The 17,062-nt window shown below is 49.2% G+C and overlaps 2 long non-coding RNA genes across 3 annotated transcripts in view; one reads left to right on the top strand and one right to left on the bottom strand.

Annotated features, from left to right (window-relative positions):
* Positions 1-5,556: 5,556 nt before the first annotated feature.
* Positions 5,557-15,199, top strand: A930031H19Rik (RIKEN cDNA A930031H19 gene). The gene is made up of 5 exons (NR_130167.1): positions 5,557-5,742; positions 11,650-11,789; positions 12,141-12,238; positions 12,332-12,375; positions 14,719-15,199. It is a non-coding gene; the product is annotated as an RIKEN cDNA A930031H19 gene (long non-coding RNA).
* Positions 13,839-17,062, bottom strand: part of LOC108168713 — a 26,976-nt gene continuing 23,752 nt past the window's right edge. For both annotated transcript variants that reach the window (XR_003955121.1, XR_001784454.2), the window contains one exon: positions 13,839-14,824. This is a non-coding gene — a long non-coding RNA (uncharacterized LOC108168713). The remainder of the gene's footprint in view (positions 14,825-17,062) is intronic.

Here is a 17,062-nt window from a genome sequence, read left to right as displayed (position 1 = left end):
GCCCGGAATATGTCCCTGAGCCAGGGTGTCCTAGATACATATAACTTCTTCTCTGTTTTCTCTCTTAGTAGTCAGCTGGGGGCCTGTGGCTCTCCAGACTCTTGGGACACGGGCCCTGGAAGTAAGCCACAGTGATGGTGTGATGACATCAGGTGTACCAAGGTCTGGGGGCTTAGTAAGTTTTGGGGGACTGTTACAGAGAGGGATCACAGGATGAATCCCCACCCAGAGTTCTACTGACCTGGGTTTAAATCTCAATCACTTTACTTACCCAGGTGAATCAGTACAGAGTCAGTACAAGACAAAAGCATTTAACTGCATTCTGTGTGTGTGTGTGTGTGTGTGTGTGTGTGTGTGTGTGTGTGTGTGTGTGCGCGCAACCTCAGGTGTTAAGACAGAGTTCTTCACTGATCGGGCTAGCCAGCAAGTCCCAGGAATCCACCAGTATCCACTCCCCCAGTGCTGACAAAGCACTCACCACTACACCTGGCTTTCCATGTGTGTTCTGGGGACCAAATTCAGATCTTCTTGCTTGCAGAGCAAGCAAGAGCAAGTTCTTGACTGATCAGTTCTCCACACCCCAACCAGGTTTCCCTGAGGCCTCTCAGAGTCCACCAGAGTCAATGTCTGGCTTTGACTCGGAAGAGGCTGTGGCACGTGGGACTGAATCCCCAAGCCCCCCTCTTGTTCTCTCTTTGTTCTAGAGGTGAAAGCCAGTTTCCTCCTTGTGGAAGTAGCAACCCCCATCCCCCACCTCCCTTCCCATCACTCACTCACACACACACACACAAACACACACACACACACTCACACACTCACACACACACACACATACACACATACACACACACTCACACACACACACACACACACACACACACACACATACACACACACACACACACAGAGTCAGGATCTATTCTCCCTCTCATGCCTCTTTCAGGCCAAAGTTGGCCGACTTAATCAAGGCCCTCACAGTCAAAGCCACGGGGGCAGTGCCCTCCCTTTTCTTTCTCCCTCCATTTCACAAAGAACAATTACTGAGCTCCTGGAGACAGGAAGGTCCCTCTGAGGACTCTGGAGCCTTCCCTGTAATGACGTTCATTAGTGGCCTGACACCAAGGCTACTCTCAGGTCCCCATGTTTAACTTAATGAGGCATTTATTTTCAGTTGGGAAACTCCTGAAGAGCATGTTTGTTCCCCGTGAGCTATGGTGATGAATAGATCAATACCACAGGAAGAAAATGAAGTTAACAGGCTCCATTTTCTTCCTCAGTTATGGCTGGCCTGGAATTAATTTGCATTAACCTGGTTATTTCTTATGGGAATGAACAAGACGTTTCCTGCTTGGATCCACTGTCTGGGCACCATTTGTCTGGACTTTTCTCTTTCTAATGATTCCGGGGAAATTAAAAACAAATTAAAGCAACTAATAACAGCCTATGACGGGGAGAGACGGCGCTCCTGGAACGGGAGCAGCGGGAGACGGGAACATGAGCCAGAAACTTCCCCGTGATGACTGAAACGGCAGCCACAGTGGGCAGGACAGAGAGTCCTGTCCTTCCTCACTGCTCTGTTAGCTTCTCACAGCTTCTCACAGCCCCCATACTTAGCACCCAACAGGTGCTCGTGGAAGTTTGTTGATTGACTGAAGGAGATGCTCAGCTTTGGAGACTCTCACTGCCTCTCATGAGAGACAAGGTGCCCAATAGCACACCTGGGTGGACCAGTGGTTAGCGACTCCTGACCCAACTGAAAAAGACAGTGCCAAAGACATCTTTTGATGATTGTCAGGCAGCTGTGCTCCCTGTCTCTCCCAATTCAGCTTCTGAGAGCCATAGCCCATACGCACTACCCCTCCTTCTGAGCAATGACTCTTTAACATCTGCCCCTACCTAAAGTCGGACAACAAAGAGGGGCCCGGTGGGTGGCAATGGAGCCTGATTCTAGTGACTTCACTGCGTTCCTGGGTGGATTCTGAGCACACAGACAGAGGCATTGGTCTTAAGTTATTTGCCATCTGAGGGGCCTGGGGCAGGTGCCTTCCCCCTCCAATGCTCTGTGTTCTATTGAAGATGTGAACAATGCTTCCTCTCCTGCATAGCTGAGATCATTAAATGGAGCCACAACAATTAATTGGCTCAGTGCGTGATGACTGACCATATCTGTGGTTTTAATGAATTAGAAGGGAGCGTTGACGTCATCGTGCACACCAGGGAGTTCCCTTCCAGATTTCTTTGAATCTGTGTCCTTCTGCAGGTGTCTCATCTATCACCTGGTAAGATTTCAGAGTCTGATATGTTGGGGTCTCCCACCCTGCCTGCCCTCAACTGCCCATGACACTGGCTGTCACCACAAGGCTGGCACTATGCTCTGTCCCCTTATTATGATTCCTGGTTCACTGGGCACCTATTGGGTGAATGTCACACCCAGTCACCTTCATTTTCTTGACCAACCTCCCCAACCAGAGATCTTGTGACCCTGAGGCAGAGGGAGGCAGCTTAGGTTGGCCATCCTGATGCTAGACTACCCAGCCCTAGCCTTAAACAAATCTGGGCTCAGAAGCTCAATCAAAACCTCATCTCCACCTGTAAATGGAGAATCTGGTATACCTCAGTGCCTCTGCCCTGTCTCCCAGGGTACTTGATGGTCCCTCAAGTGACCAGGAAGAGGCCATCTGGTGATCTGAAAATGAAGGAAAAGGCTCCTCCTGCCCTGGATACCCTGTGGCATCTGAGAGAGGCCTATCAGTGAGATTGTCTTGACTGATGGTTGATGTGCCCACTGTTGGCAGCACCATCCCTAGGAAGGTGGTCCTGGGCCATATCAGAGAGCCAGCTGAACATAACCTAGAAACAGGGCCAATAAGCAACATTCCCCTGTGGTTTTTGCTTCAAGCTCCTATAATTTTAATTTTTTCAAATCCTATTTTTAATGATGGTTCTTAAACACTTTAACCTTCCTTGTAACCCACCACCCAACAAAGGTAGTGGAAAAGAAAGGATACAAGGGAAGTGGGCACGTTTAGAAAAGTCCTTTGGAGCAACTCCTGTCCATGTTATCTGGAAACTGGCAGTTCAGTTCACAGGTTAGCAGTGGCAGCAATCCAGTTCAGTAGAGTCGGATTAGCAACAGTGGTGGCATGACCTAGCAGAGACAGTCAGGCCTCAACTGTGGGGAGCCGCCCTCACATTCGCCGTTACAAGATGGCGCTGACATCCTGTGTTCTAAATGGTAAACAAATAATCTGCGCATGTGCCAAGGGTAGTTCTCCACTCCATGTGCTCTGCCTTCCCTGTGACGACAACTCAGCCAATGGGCTGCAGCCAATCAGGGAGCGACACGTCCTAGGCGGAGGATAATTCTCCTTAAAAGGGACGGGGTTTCGCCATTCTCTCTCTTGCTCCTGAAGATGTAAGCAATAAAGCTTTTGCCGCAGAAGATTCCGGTTTGCTGCGTCTTTCCTGGCCGGTCGCGAACGCGCTTAAGACTCAACCTCAGCTTGAGTCAGCTGGAGGGACCAACAGGAACACCAGGAGAAGTTCTCAGTTGTGTCTCTCTCAGGGAAGCAAAGATCAGCGAAGGCATGAGATCCACAAGCGTTGTACAGCTCGCTGTACCAGCAAGCCAAACTCTGTCTCTGTCACTCTGTGGAGTCCTATTTATACCCTCAAAACATCACATGTCCTCCACGTGCCTTGCCTTGACACATGTCTTGCCTCAGCATGTGCATCCAATCCAGCCCGAGTCCTCAGAAGCAGCAAGAAGCTGCAGCACACCACCAGAAGTTTTGTGGTGTGTTTCTCTCTTTGGAGTCCTGACAAATGCAACTCAACTCTGCAATGTAAGGTGGTCTAATACATGCATGCCGTTAGCCAAGAATCCTTCATCACGTGTCCTTTCACTGCTTGCTTTAACAGAACGTCCTCTCTCATGTGTCTGCTTCAGGCAAACGTTTTCTTCATGAGTCTGCCTTCGCCTTTCACACCTGTGTCCACTTTAACGAAACATTCCTTCACGTGTTAGCCCCAGCAAAACACCATCCAACTGACTTTCCAAAAAATCCTTAAGTTTCCACTTCAAACTCCTATTTGGGGTCCTTACCCTGGCATTCCTCAATGATAGACTGTGACTTTTTTTTTTTTTTTTGAGGCAGGATCTCATGTAGCCCAGGCTGTTTTGGAACTTGATGTAGCTAAGGATGACCCTGAGAGCGCCTGATCCTCTTGTCTCCTCTCAGTGTCATCTGGGTAAACACCTTCTTCCCCTAAGTTGACTTTGGTTGGAACGTTTATCTCACAGTAACAGAAAAGCACATTAGAACACCACCATAAAGGGATGTAGCCACGGATCTCAAGCTAAAGAAAGCTCTTCCTTAGGTGGCTTCCTGTAAGGTATTTGGCCACAGCTCTGAGGAAAGCCTCTAATATAATGCCACACACTATGACCACTGACATCTCTCACTAGGAATGTTATACTACACAGTGACCCCCCCAAACTCATTCTTCCTGTGTGATTAAATTCTGTACCCTTGGACCAACATCTCTCTGTTCTTGATGCCACCCCAGGTCCATGGTAACCACCATTTAAACTGCACTTATGAGACCAGCTTATCTCACTCAGCATAGTCCCAGCTCCTAGCTGGCACATCATCACCCTTCACCTAAGCTCTATAAAGCCCCCTTGTTTGAGCCTGGATGCTCAATTCCACTGACCTTCACCTGAGAGCTGGGCGAACCCGCTTGAGAGCTGTCTTTCAATAAGCCTGTCTTTAGGTTTTTGATTCCGTTTGTATTGGTTATTAGTGTTTCCTCTCTAGCCCTCTGGGAGTTTTTCAGTATTTTGTTTTTATGTCTGCTTCTTCTCAGCCCTTCTGTCTATAAAACCAACCCGTGGGAACACTCATTGCTTTGTGGAGCCGTGTCCCACTCTACTCTAGAATTACAAAATAAAGCCTATTACAACCCTCAAACTAAATGGTTGGAATTTTGCCCTTTAATAATAAGTAAACAAATGAGTCAATTAAAGAAGGAATGAATGGATGAATAAATTAAAAAGTGAATGAATGGCTGGATATATAGGTATGTACGTGTACGTGTATATATGTATATATTCATATGTATAGATGATATGTATAGATTATATGTGTATATATGTATAGATTATGATAATGGGGATTGAACACAGGACCTTCTGTGTGCTAGGCAAGCACTCTACCGCTGAGCTGTATCCCTAGTCCTCACATGTGACTGACTATTGGATGAGAAAATGGGTAAGGTACCACCAAATGGAAGAGGAAAATACGTCCATTAGTGATGGAGGGAAAGGGCAAACACATATGAATGCCTACAAGGAATAACAAACCTGTCATCTCAATACTTGAGGGGCTGAAACAAGAGGATCACAAGTTAAAGGCTAGGCTGGGCTATGTATAGAAAGATTATCTCCACAATCTCCATCTAAGAGAGATCGCTTTAGATTTTCACACTAGTTGAAAAGGTAAGGGGATGGAAGTGTGGATGGGTGGATTAAGGCTAAGGTCAAAGGGTCACTCACTGAATGAGCAAACACAACAGGCACACAGGCTGTCTGGCCCCTGGGGGTCTGAGAATAGTGGAGGAACCTGGGAAAGGATGCTGCCAGAGGCCTTGTGGTCTATTGAGCAGGGGTCTCAGCAAACTGGTCCAACTCTTCTCAGATAAGAGACGCCTGCTGGAATCTAAGCGGATCTGATTGAACAGGTATGAGGGCAGGCAGGTTGCTCCCCAGGATGGGTGGCACCAGCTAAGTGGAATTGACTCCACTGTTGTTCTGTCCCGGGCAATTACCCATCATGCAGCAAGCCCCCAGCATGATCTTAACAATCACCTGTTAAAATAACTGCCTTGCTGTTTCCTTACCAATTAACCTCCGGGAGGTATAATTACCTCTAGCAAGGGAAGGTGTGCAGTGTGGTCTGGGACTGGATGGGAGCTGCTGCTGAGGCTGCCCACTCCCCAGGTCTCAGCAAGGATCTTTCCAGACACAGGAGCACAGGGCTGTAACTGGGGCCTCTGAAGTCCACTGCCATGGGGGACTCAAGATGATGGTGGGTCCCCAAACCCCAGTGTTTTGGGAAAACTTTGTTCCCTGCCTGTGCCCTACAGTAAGGGCACATTTCCCACTGAGGCTCACAAAGGAGTTTTCTCTCAACGTCTGCTTTTCCTTCCCACTCCACACCAAGGCCAGGACTGTATCTGACTCTTCACCGTGTCCTCGGCCTCTGGCATGGTGTCCAGTCAGGTGGTCAGCACACAGTAGTGGGTACTTGATATTGTGGTCTCTCTGGTAAGCAGACTATTTAAGAGTATTTCAAGCTCCCTGCCACAGCTGTGGATCAAAAGCTAGACACCCCCAAAAGAAAAGAAATCACACAGGGCACAGACAGAGGGGGCAAGTAGTGATGGTTGGTTTCATCATATAAGAAAGCCAAGTGCCCCCGCCAGAGTGGAGGGTGCTAGCATTTTGTCTAGGCTCTGTCCCACAGTTACCTGGCAATAGCCAGGTGTGCCTGACTCATTATAAAAGGGGCTGCTTGCCCCCTCCTCTCTCTCTCTCTCTCTCTCTCTCTCTCTCTCTCTCTCTCTCTCTCTCCTCTTGCTCCTGCTCTCTCTTCCCATCCCCCTCCTCCCCTTCTCTCTCCACATGCTCATGGCCTGCCTCTACTTCTCTCTCCTCTCCTCTCCTCTCCTCTCCTCTCCTCTCCTCTCCTCTCCTCTCCTCTCCTCTCCTCCCTTCTCCTCTCCTCTCCTCTGCCCTGAATAAACTCTATTCTATACTATACCATCCTGTGGCTGGTGCCTCAGCATGGGTCCTCAGAGGCACCCCTTTCCCCCACACCTAACCACACATCCAAACATATTCCTTCCCTCCTTATCTTTTTATAAAACATAACAGAGGGCAGACCCAGCCGAGCAGCAACTGCAAAAGGACTGCTGCCCCTGGGATTTGGACTTGAAGCCCTGATTCTTCATTTCTCTTTCCCGTGCTCTCCCCTGGGATGGCCTGGGATGGCCTCTTCCCTGGAAGAGGATGAAAACATGTCTGTGACTTCGATAAACTACTCTGACAAAAAGCGGCTCACTCACAGGGGTGAGGCAGGGGACAGGGTTATTTCAGCTGATAATTCCAGCTTACAGTCTGTGATGGTGGGGAAGGAAGTCAAGGCAGGAATTTCAAATGTCTATGCGTCACACCCGCAGTCGAGATCAGAGAGAGATGAACGCACATAGACTCAAGAGCTACACGTGTTAAGCCTACATGTTCATTCTTGCTGTGGCCTCATAGTGCCCTGTCCTCAAACACTCTTCCAGCTGTTGCTTGCTCTCTTTGCATAAGAGGCCTCCTGTCTCTACACCTCCAGCCTGTGCTTATTTCTGGGGGTCCCAAGTAGCAGAAGGAGCACACATGTGGAGCACTCGTGGAGCATGCAGGTACAGGAGTTGAGTGAGGCTGGGGCATTGCTCTAAATGATGGTCCGTGAGCTGAGTCCAGGTCTCCACACTGAACCTGATGCAGCCACATTGACCAGAGGTCAGCATAAAGGACTGACCCCCATAGTACAATGGGTTATATTTGTCTGAGTCCTGCCTGAAAGGGGGAGGGGATCCAGGGTCCTTTACAAAGGCTTGTTTGATGATACCCCGACGGTGTAGTATGGAATTATTTTTAAAAATCCACACTATGTCCGGCTATGTGCTGGCAATGGAGGTCTTGTGTTCCCCCTCCCCTGCCATGGGGGTCCACAAGCAGCTGTCTGTCCAGGTTCCCGTAGTTAGCCTGCCACCGAACTGCTCCACACTCTGAAGCCATCTGTCCCCTGCAGCTAGCCTGCTGAGACTGGCTACCACTGGCTCTAAACCCCTAGCCCCACAAAATGAAAACTCCAGAGGTTTGTACTTTTCCAGCCAGATTCATAACAGTAAACCCTCAACCCCCAAAACGCCCACACAACGAACTCAAAACTCAATTGATATAGATACAAGCTGCGCGCCTAGATTGGACAGATGTGCTCCACATTACTCAGTTGTCTATCTGTGAAATCCCCAGTTACTATGGCTCCTAGGACCACGTGGCTCCGGCTCATCATCCTCTCCTACAGGTTCCATCTTGTCTTTCCCATCTTCACCTTGTCTGTCTCTGTCTCCTCTGCCTCTGCCTCTGCCTCTGCCTCTGCCTCTGCCTCTGCCTCTGCCTCTGCCTCTGCCTCTGCCTCTGCCTCTGCCTCTGCCTCTGCCTCTGCCTCTGCCTCTCTCTCTCTCTCTCTCTCTCTCTCTCTCTCTCTCTCTCTCTCTGTGTGTGTGTGTGTGTGTGTGTGTCTTTCTCTGTCCCCTCTCTAAAACTTTCAGCTCCTCCTTCTTTTTCCGCTGCCCAATCACAGGCTCTAGCCTTATCTGACTAATAAGATTTCCCCTGACCTCACCTGCACCTCTTTACAAAGAGGGGGCAGAGGAAAACAGACGCAATCCACAACCCCCGCTGCTGCTGTTCTCGCATGGCAGTATTGCCCAACTCTGTCCATCATTACTCTAGCGTCCCTTCCCAGTTCCCTCTGCTCATCCTAAACCGTCCTCACCGCCCAAGACCAGTGTCCGACACACCCAGGCCCTGAACCTAGTGAGCTCCTCTTCTGATCTTGATGCCACCAGATTGCCCTCACCTGTCTGACCAACACTGCGCCCCTCATTACAGGGGCACTCAATTGTCCGGATGAGGCTAGATGGAACTGGTTCCAGTGTGAACAGAGTTGACAAAAGTCACCTAAAGTCAAAAGGAGGCTCAGAGCATTTCGGGGAGTGCCTTGGGAGCCTTGAAGTGACTGTGATAAGCTCAGCTTCCGCTCTATGCCAGGCTCAGACTGGGGAAAGAGAGGCTAGGGCGGACATCAGGGGCGCCATGCCCTATGGCCCTCACAAAGAGAACGGGCAGGGTTGACCAAAGTACTTATGGCTAGTGTGTATCTGATACTCAAGCACCCCACCGTTGAGGACAGGACCTATAGGGTGTATGGGGTGCTCAGATGGTGGGGTGGGGACAATTTTGGAGGTGGTAGGGTAAAATATTGAGTGGAAGAGGTCAAAAGAGATGGGGAGGAAAGGTCATAAAAGCTGGGATAAGAAGCCCACCTGGGGGCTTGGGGTATAGCTCAGCCTGGAACAGCATTCAACTGTGTAAAATGAAAAGCTAAGCAGTGTGTTCAGAGGGCCAGAACCAATCAATGGGTCTAATGGGGGTGGGGAGGGGCGTCAGTAAAAGATGAGGCAGACAAAGGAGCACAGGCTGGTCACACAGGGCCTCCATGTCCCTCTGAGGAAAGTGGACTTCATCCCTAGGCTCCAGAGGTGGTTAGGTTGCTGAGGTAAAAACTCTGAGGACAGCTGTGCATGGCAGCTGACTTTCCACAAAGCACTGCTCCTTCTTTTAATATAATTTGGGTAGAAAGAGACCTGGTGGTTGTCCCTCGGTATCCCACACACACACCAGTGAGCATGGCCACATATTACCATAGGGACTTTGTCTTCTAAGCCCTACAATGAGTCAGATGGAGAGGCAGTCCTGGCTTGTCTCAGCTCTGTGTAATGGAGCTGCAATACCTCCGTGCCAGGATACACCTTGCCCTCTGCTCATTCTCTTGTCGCATCCCCAGCTCTCTCCCTGGGAAAGGTTTCTGAAAAGCCAGTCCTTCTATCCTTGTGGGGACTGGAGGCTTCTGGGACTTTAAAAAAAAAAAAGCCACAGGTTTTTTTAGGTGTCCTTGGCAATTCACTTTTCAAACCTGCACCACCTGGTGTTTGTAGCCTGGGAACGTCTGCCTGCAAAGGTAGAAATGGGGCAGGAGCGAGCACGGGTAAAACAACAGGGCCCTTGAACGCCCTGGGACTCATGCATTCAGAACACGACAGGCCATGGCCATTATCACCCAGTGAAGAGCCAAGATAAAGCAGAACTTATCAGAGACACTTCTTGTCTCTGTCCCTGGGAAAGTTCCCTGGTGACTCTCTGAGACTGCGTGATAATCTCTCATTCTCTGACACAACGAGGCTTGGCTGCAGAAAGCTCCTTCATCACGGGAGAGAAGAGAGACCCATTCAGAGCAGCACCTATCGAAGCCGTTTTCTACAGAAGACTCGGGGAACAGGTACAGAGAGCTCAGCCCTGTCTGCATTGTCCTGTACTGGGGACCACTGTGCCTTCACAGCACCCCAAGGGCCATCATCCTCCCGAGATGCAGAGAAGGGAACTGAGTCTCAGAGCGGTGACATCATTCTCTCTCTCTCTCTCTCTCTCTCTCTCTCTCTCTCTCTCTCTCTCGCACACGCACACGCATACGCATACGCACACGCACTCAGGTGACTGCCAGAGACAGGCTTCCCCCTTCTGACCCACTGTTACCTCAACTGCAACGTCTCTGCTGCTTTTTCCGTGGTCTTCTTGTCTCCCATCACCTGAACTGCATGCACACAGATCTTAGCAGCTATGGCCATTACTGTGCTGTGTGATCAACGACAGCCAGTGGTTTCTCTTCCCAACAGGATACCTTGAGCCAACCCCTCCTGCTCCTGGCCACACCTTCCCTGAAGTATGTCATATGCTTGTCTGGTCTCTGAGCCAGGGCCTGGGAGGGATAAAGTTTGTCTGAAACTTTTTTCTTTTCTGCCTCAACTTTGATTGAAAGTTTAGCTGACTGTGAACTCTTCTGTCGTTGGTCCCATGGCTGCTCCTGTTCCATTGTCTTCTGGTCTCTGTTGCTGTTGATAAAAGTCTGTTGTCTGACGAATTGTTCCTTCCTAGGAAACCAGGTCTTTCTCTGATTATCTTTTCTACAAACCTATTTTACTTTTGTGTGTATCTGTATATGTGCATGAGTGCCTACAGAAGCTACAAGAGGGCTTCCTCTCCCCAGACAGTTCTGAGCCACGCCACATAAGTGTTGGGAACCAAACCTAGGTCACTGGAGAAGCAAGCAGTCATTCTTAACCTCTCCAACCCTGCTTGCCATTTTTAATGTGAACGATTTGATAGTTCATAGAGAAAATGCACAGATCATAATATTCACTGGGTACAAAATGCGCAAACCATGAACAGCGTTCAGTAAGCAGAGCATTAGCACCAAGCCCACTCACAACCCCACCTAGTGGCTACATCTTTCCGTGCACTTACTCACCCCTGTTTATTATTTTTATTTGGGACGTGGGAGTGTTCACCTACGTATATGTCGGTACACCTCATGTGTGCGTGGTGCTCACGGAGACCAGAAGTCATCAGATCTCCTGGAACTGGAGTTGCAAATGGTCCTGAGCCTCTGTGTGAGTGCTTGGAATCAAACCCAGATCCTCTGTAAGAGCAACCAGTGCTCTTAACCCATGAGACGTCTCTCCAGCCCCCAGATGTCTAGCTTTTAACTGATAGATTTAGACCAAGCGACACTGAAAGTGACTGTTGATGCAAGCCACTTTACATGGCCATGTTTGTATCTGTTCTTCAATTACCACCATACTTCTGTTTTCTGACTCATGTGGCTTTAACTGTGTGGTCTGTAGGCTTATCAGATTTTGTTTTGTTTTGTTTTGTTTTGTTTTGTTTTGTTTTGTTTTGTTTTTCTGAGACAGGGCCTCGTGGTTCCCAGGCCAGTCTCAACCTTGCTGCGTAGCAGAAAATGACCTTGAACGTCTGATTCTCCTGCTTTCCCATCCCAAGATTCTGAAACTGTGGGCATCGGCCACCACACACCAAGCTTATTTATAGAAATGTAAGTAGCTTCCCTGGAGTTTATAGTATAGACTGCTCCAGTCTGGGTCCATCTCTGACAACATTGTTCCTTCCTTTCAGTATGTAGTGCTGGGGCATTATAACCGTGCTCCCTGACAGTCAGAGCTGTCAATCACTTCACTGCTCAGTCACTCAATATAGAGTCACTATTATTACTCTGAAGAGGTAAAAATGGCTCTGGGTCACTGTTATTGTTTGAGTGTGCAGTGTCCCTCCATGAGCTACCATGTTGGATACTTGGTCCCAGATGCTGCTGCTGGGGTTTTTTGGGGAGGTTGAGGGAACTTTAGAAAATGTGACCTAGTCTACAGAAGTTGGTCTTTGGGGGCAGGTGCTGAAGGGTAACCCGGTGCCCACTACTGGTCTGAGCTCTGCTTCCTGATCTGCCAGTACGTGAAGAAGTCACGCCACCAGCTCCCACCTCCACAGGTAGGACAATTCAACCTTTCCCTCCACGGTGAGCTGTGCCCTCTAAGCTGTGAGCTGAGCCTAGCCTCTTTCTCCCTCTGGCTGCTCTTTCAGGGATTTTATCACAGCAACAGGAAGAGGAACTAACGCCATTGAGGGTAAGAAGAACAACATTTTTCCTCTGATTGTCTTTTGCTTTGCCTCCAGTGTTCTTTCTTTTCACAGACTCGAGCATTCAAGTGCATCCTTTTTCTTTTGCCTAAAGAGAATATTCTAATATTTCTTTTCACGGTTAGGGTTCTCCTATGGTTTTGATACATGGTGTGTTTTCTTACTCTCACATGGTCCAACTCCCCTCCCAGAAACTTCTCTGAAGTGTTTACATTTTTCCTACTAGTGTGAGGCTCTGGTTGGCTGCACAGACTCGCTTCCACCAGGGCTCTTCAGTTCCAGCCATCTTGCCCGGCTTGACTGTGATGGCTTCCACCAAGAGCCTCAGTTCTCTGGGAAAGTCCTGAAGAGCTGTTGATTTCACCCTACCTGGCTTCTTCTAGTAAGAACGGATCTGGTGTCTCCCTTGCTACACAGAGGCAGGCAGTTCCTGATTGTAACAGTGTCTTCTTAAAGCCACGCCCTGGAGGCATGTGTCGACTCTGAGGAGTATCTTGGTATCCATAAAGGCTTTGCAGATTTTCGGGTCTCTGAAAGTCCTCACATTGCTCTTCTCTGTTCCCCTCTGTGGTGCAGGCAAGGTCATTTCCTTCCGCCCTTATTTCAGCAGCTGGTTCTTCCCCAGCCCTACCTAAGCCTCCAGCCAGGCCTCCCTTGGAAGAATTTCCAATTGCAGTGACTCCAAACTTCAGAGCTAGGCTTTCTGTGTTCCTAAGCCAGCCATTCTTTTTTCTAGTATGTTCTAAACCTAGGGTTTTCATCTTCATCTTTCAAGCTTTTGTTGACTTATTTGCATCGGGATTTCTGTCAGAGTTGCATTTATAGCTTGAAATTCTTTGGGGTTTTGTGGGACTGGCTTCCATGGTCAACTTGGCATGGTCTGAAAAAGGAGTCTCAACAAGGGATTGTCTAGGTTAGGTTGGCCTGTGGGTGTGGCTGTGAGGGATCTTCCTAACTGGATGAACTAAAGTAAAGACACACCCTAACTATGGCTGGCACCATCCCACGGGCTGAGGTTGGGACTGAATGAAAAAGAAAACAAATTTCTTGAAGCAAGGTCCTGCCCAACCACCCCCAATCCTCCCAACCTTACCCCTCACCCCTCTGCCCCACCCCACCCCCACCCTGTGGCTTCCCTGCAGTCCGAGTATTTTATCATAGCAATGGAAAGGAAAACTAAGACAACAACTAGTAGTCATGGTGAAGTGTTTTTCTCAGTTGTCTTCATTGGAGAGAATTCGGTACTTGAAGGAAGCCACACCCCTCTGGAAACAATTCTAGCATGACTTCCACCAGATGTTTCAGGCTACCCAAGGTATGCTGCTGTCAGGTATGGCTTAATTGCTTAGCCTGGAGGTTTAGAAACAGTACCTGCAATACAAACTTGGGCCACAACTAAAGATAAACCTATAGGTACTCTCACCCAAGGAAGTCACTTCTCTCAGGGGTCAAGCAGAAGAAAGGCAAGTTTGTTTGTTGTTTGTCTGTTTGTTGTTTGTTTTTGTTTGTTTGTTTGGGCTCAGCAGACTCAGTCCATCATGGCGGACAAGACATGGTAGTTGGAATTGTCCTGTCCAGGAACAAGTCCCAGAGGTGTGAGTTAGTCTTTGAGCATCAGGAAGCCATGGTCCTGAAGACCTGCCCTGGCCACCCACTTCTCCAGCTAAGCCTCACCTCAGAAAAAGTTCTACCTAAATAGCACCAGGGATCCAACCTTCAAATGTATGAGAGCCCATCTGTCCCGTAACACCAGCCCACACCCCCAATGCTTCCTGGTTCTTGAAAATGGTATACTCTCACTGTGTACAAACTGTCATCTCACCAGCTCCTGTTGATGGAGGGGATTAAGCCGGAACTTTTATCATGGGTCCAAGAATTCTAAGCTTTTTAATGGTAAGTGCAGTGACCGATCTTGATCACCAACTTGATCAAATGGAGAGGCACCTAGCAGATTGCTAGAGTACTGTAGGTCTGTCCGCCAGGGCATTTCCAAAGACAGTTGGCATGTGGGACAGCACTGGCCTGTGGAACAGCCACTGGCCTGTGGCACAGCCATCTTGGATGAAGGGTTGACCCACCCAGACTATGGACAGTTCACCCAGTAGCCTGAGGGTCTGGACAGAGCACAAATGGAGAGAAAAGGTGAGGGCAGGCTTACTATCTCACTGTCTCTGCTTCCTGGCAGCCATAGGCGAGCAAGCACCCTTGCTCTCCCATGTTTTCCCTCTGCCATGGCTTCCTGCCTCACCACAGGCTCACAGTCATCCAGCGAGCCGGCTGTAGACTGACCCCATCAGCCCACATAAGATTTCCTCCATTTATTTTCTCAGGTATCAAGCTGACGGCAGAGCTTGAGGAAGGGCAGCCGCTTCACCAGTTCACGTCCTTGCTTCCCGCTCCACATGGCCGCTTCTCTCCACCGCCCTGACCATTTTGCTGCATGTGATGAAACAGACCCAGGGATTAGAGAGTTGTACGTTCAGAACCAGAAGTCAGAACTCAAACTAAAACAGGTCTATCACCTCCCCTAGACACCTTTGAGACCAGAGATGGCCACCGGAGGATGTTGGAGCCTTACTACGGAACAGCTTGACGCATCGCCTTCTGCAGGGTGCCCTAAGGACGTCTCCCAGTGTCACACTCTGTGCTCCATCTAAACAAGAAGCGGTGATGGCTCCACACCAGCCCCGAGTATCTCAGAACAGAAGAGCCAGGCTCCCAGATGGGAGCATCTTTTTGATTACTTTTTAATGAAAAACGCATTTGCATCCAGCCTGAAATTATATTGTCAGCAGTTAATTATCACCTGTCAAACAAGCGTGCGCCCAGATTGTGGGTTTAATTTCCATATCCATTTGCGCGGGCCTCGTTCCTTGTGTGTGATGAGGCCTCTGAGCAGGAGACACTCACTACAGGAAGAATTGTTGCTTTTTTTTTTTTTTTTTTTTTTTTAAGCAGGTGGTTTTGTTTTGTTTGGTTTTGTTCTTCTGTTTTTGCGGTTTTTTTTTTTATCCTTAATAAGCAGTGGGGGTTGGAGCATCTAAATCAGGACTCTTTGTAAATAATAGAAAAACACTTGGTGATGTAACTTAAAGCAAAGGAGAATCAGGGGATGAGGAGAACTGGGCTCCAGAGGTGCCTCTGGGAACTTGGGGAACCTGAGTCTGATACAGGCTTGGAGCTGTGAGCTGGAACTCCCTGGCTGGGACCCAGGAAGCCACCCAGCTCCCAACTCCGGGGATGCTGGTATGGACCAAAGCTCCCTCTGTGCACCTGCTCCATGTCCACTCTGTTCCTATGTGCATCTGTGAGAGAGGATATGTGCACATGTACAGTACATACACCCAGGCTCACGCGTCCATGGGGAAGCCAGAGGCTGACATCAGATGTCTTGGTTGCTCTCTACTTTCTGAGACAGGGTCTCTCACTGACTATAGGACTTGTCACTTTGTTTAGTCTGGCATCTGTCTGTCTCTGCCACCCCAGCACACCCTTTTATTCCAAGGGCCAGGCAGACCTGAATTCAAGTCCCAAACCCGGCCTTGGCCCAGACCCTTATCCCCACAGAGCTGTTGCCTCTAGTGATGTGAAGCCAGAGGCCACTTGTCATTTGCTCATTTGCATATGTTAGAGGACAGGAAATAAGTACTTTGCACATGGACAGTCACGTGATGGACTCTTCAAGGAAGAGGAGCTACAGCTACCACTGCTGCCATGGTGATCACTGTCAGGATAATAATAGAACCATCTCCACCAGCTGGGGGGGGGGGGTCCTTTACTGGCAAGACTGAGGTGGACAAAACCCATCACTATTACAGCCTCATGGGAGTCCCAAGGGTCCATTTCCCTGACTGTTAGTGAGATGGGAGAGGTTGATAATGCCTCCCTCACAGCATCACAATAGGGACCAAATGTAATAACAGAGTCTGGCACGAAAGTGCTCAATAAACCATCCAAGTGCCCGGGACCTTGGCCATGGAGGTCCAGAGAGTGCCCAGTGAATGGAGAAAGGAAGAGGAAATCAATGATACTTCCACCCAAGGTGATAAATCACTGCTCTGCTTAGAATCCTCCACAGGCCGGGGACTGGAAGGAAGCCCTTGCTGCAAGTTTATTCCTCTGCTCTTTGGCTGACGGCTCTCCTGGTTCACCTGGAGAGTACACCGGGCCAAGAACTGAGTTTTGCTTGTGATTCCCTCCTATGGACCTATGTAGCAGGGAGCACACAGAAAGCATTACAAAAATGCTGAATGAATGAATGAATGAATGAATGAACAAACGAGTGAGCAGACAGGGTGCTGCAGGCAAGAGAACATGCCTGAAAGAATCCCTGTGTTCTTGATAAACGCTCTACATTGTGGCTGCTCACTGCCCAGAATCTTGACTGAACACCAGGCAGAAGGGAGGCGGCCAAGGGTGGTCTTTGACTCCTCGGCCGCTGATGAGGCTAAACCATCCCCCAGATTGGAGTAGCCAGTGCAGGAGAGTTTTAGAGGTGGGCACACTTTGAAATCAGAGAGAAGCCCCGAACTTTGGCATTCTAGCCCGGAGGGCAGTGTGGTCCACGTTGGTGCTGCAGCCATCAGACGGGAAGGGGAACATGACGCATTCGCTCAGAGGCAGAGCAGACTAGAAAGCGCTGGCTCCCTGACCTCAGCCAAGATGCTCAACCCA

This window comes from Mus musculus, chromosome 4, assembly GCF_000001635.26.
Source record: "Mus musculus strain C57BL/6J chromosome 4, GRCm38.p6 C57BL/6J".
NCBI lineage: Eukaryota > Metazoa > Chordata > Mammalia > Rodentia > Muridae > Mus > Mus musculus.
Note: the sequence above shows the minus strand (reverse complement) of the source record. Positions and strands in the feature narration are given on the sequence as shown.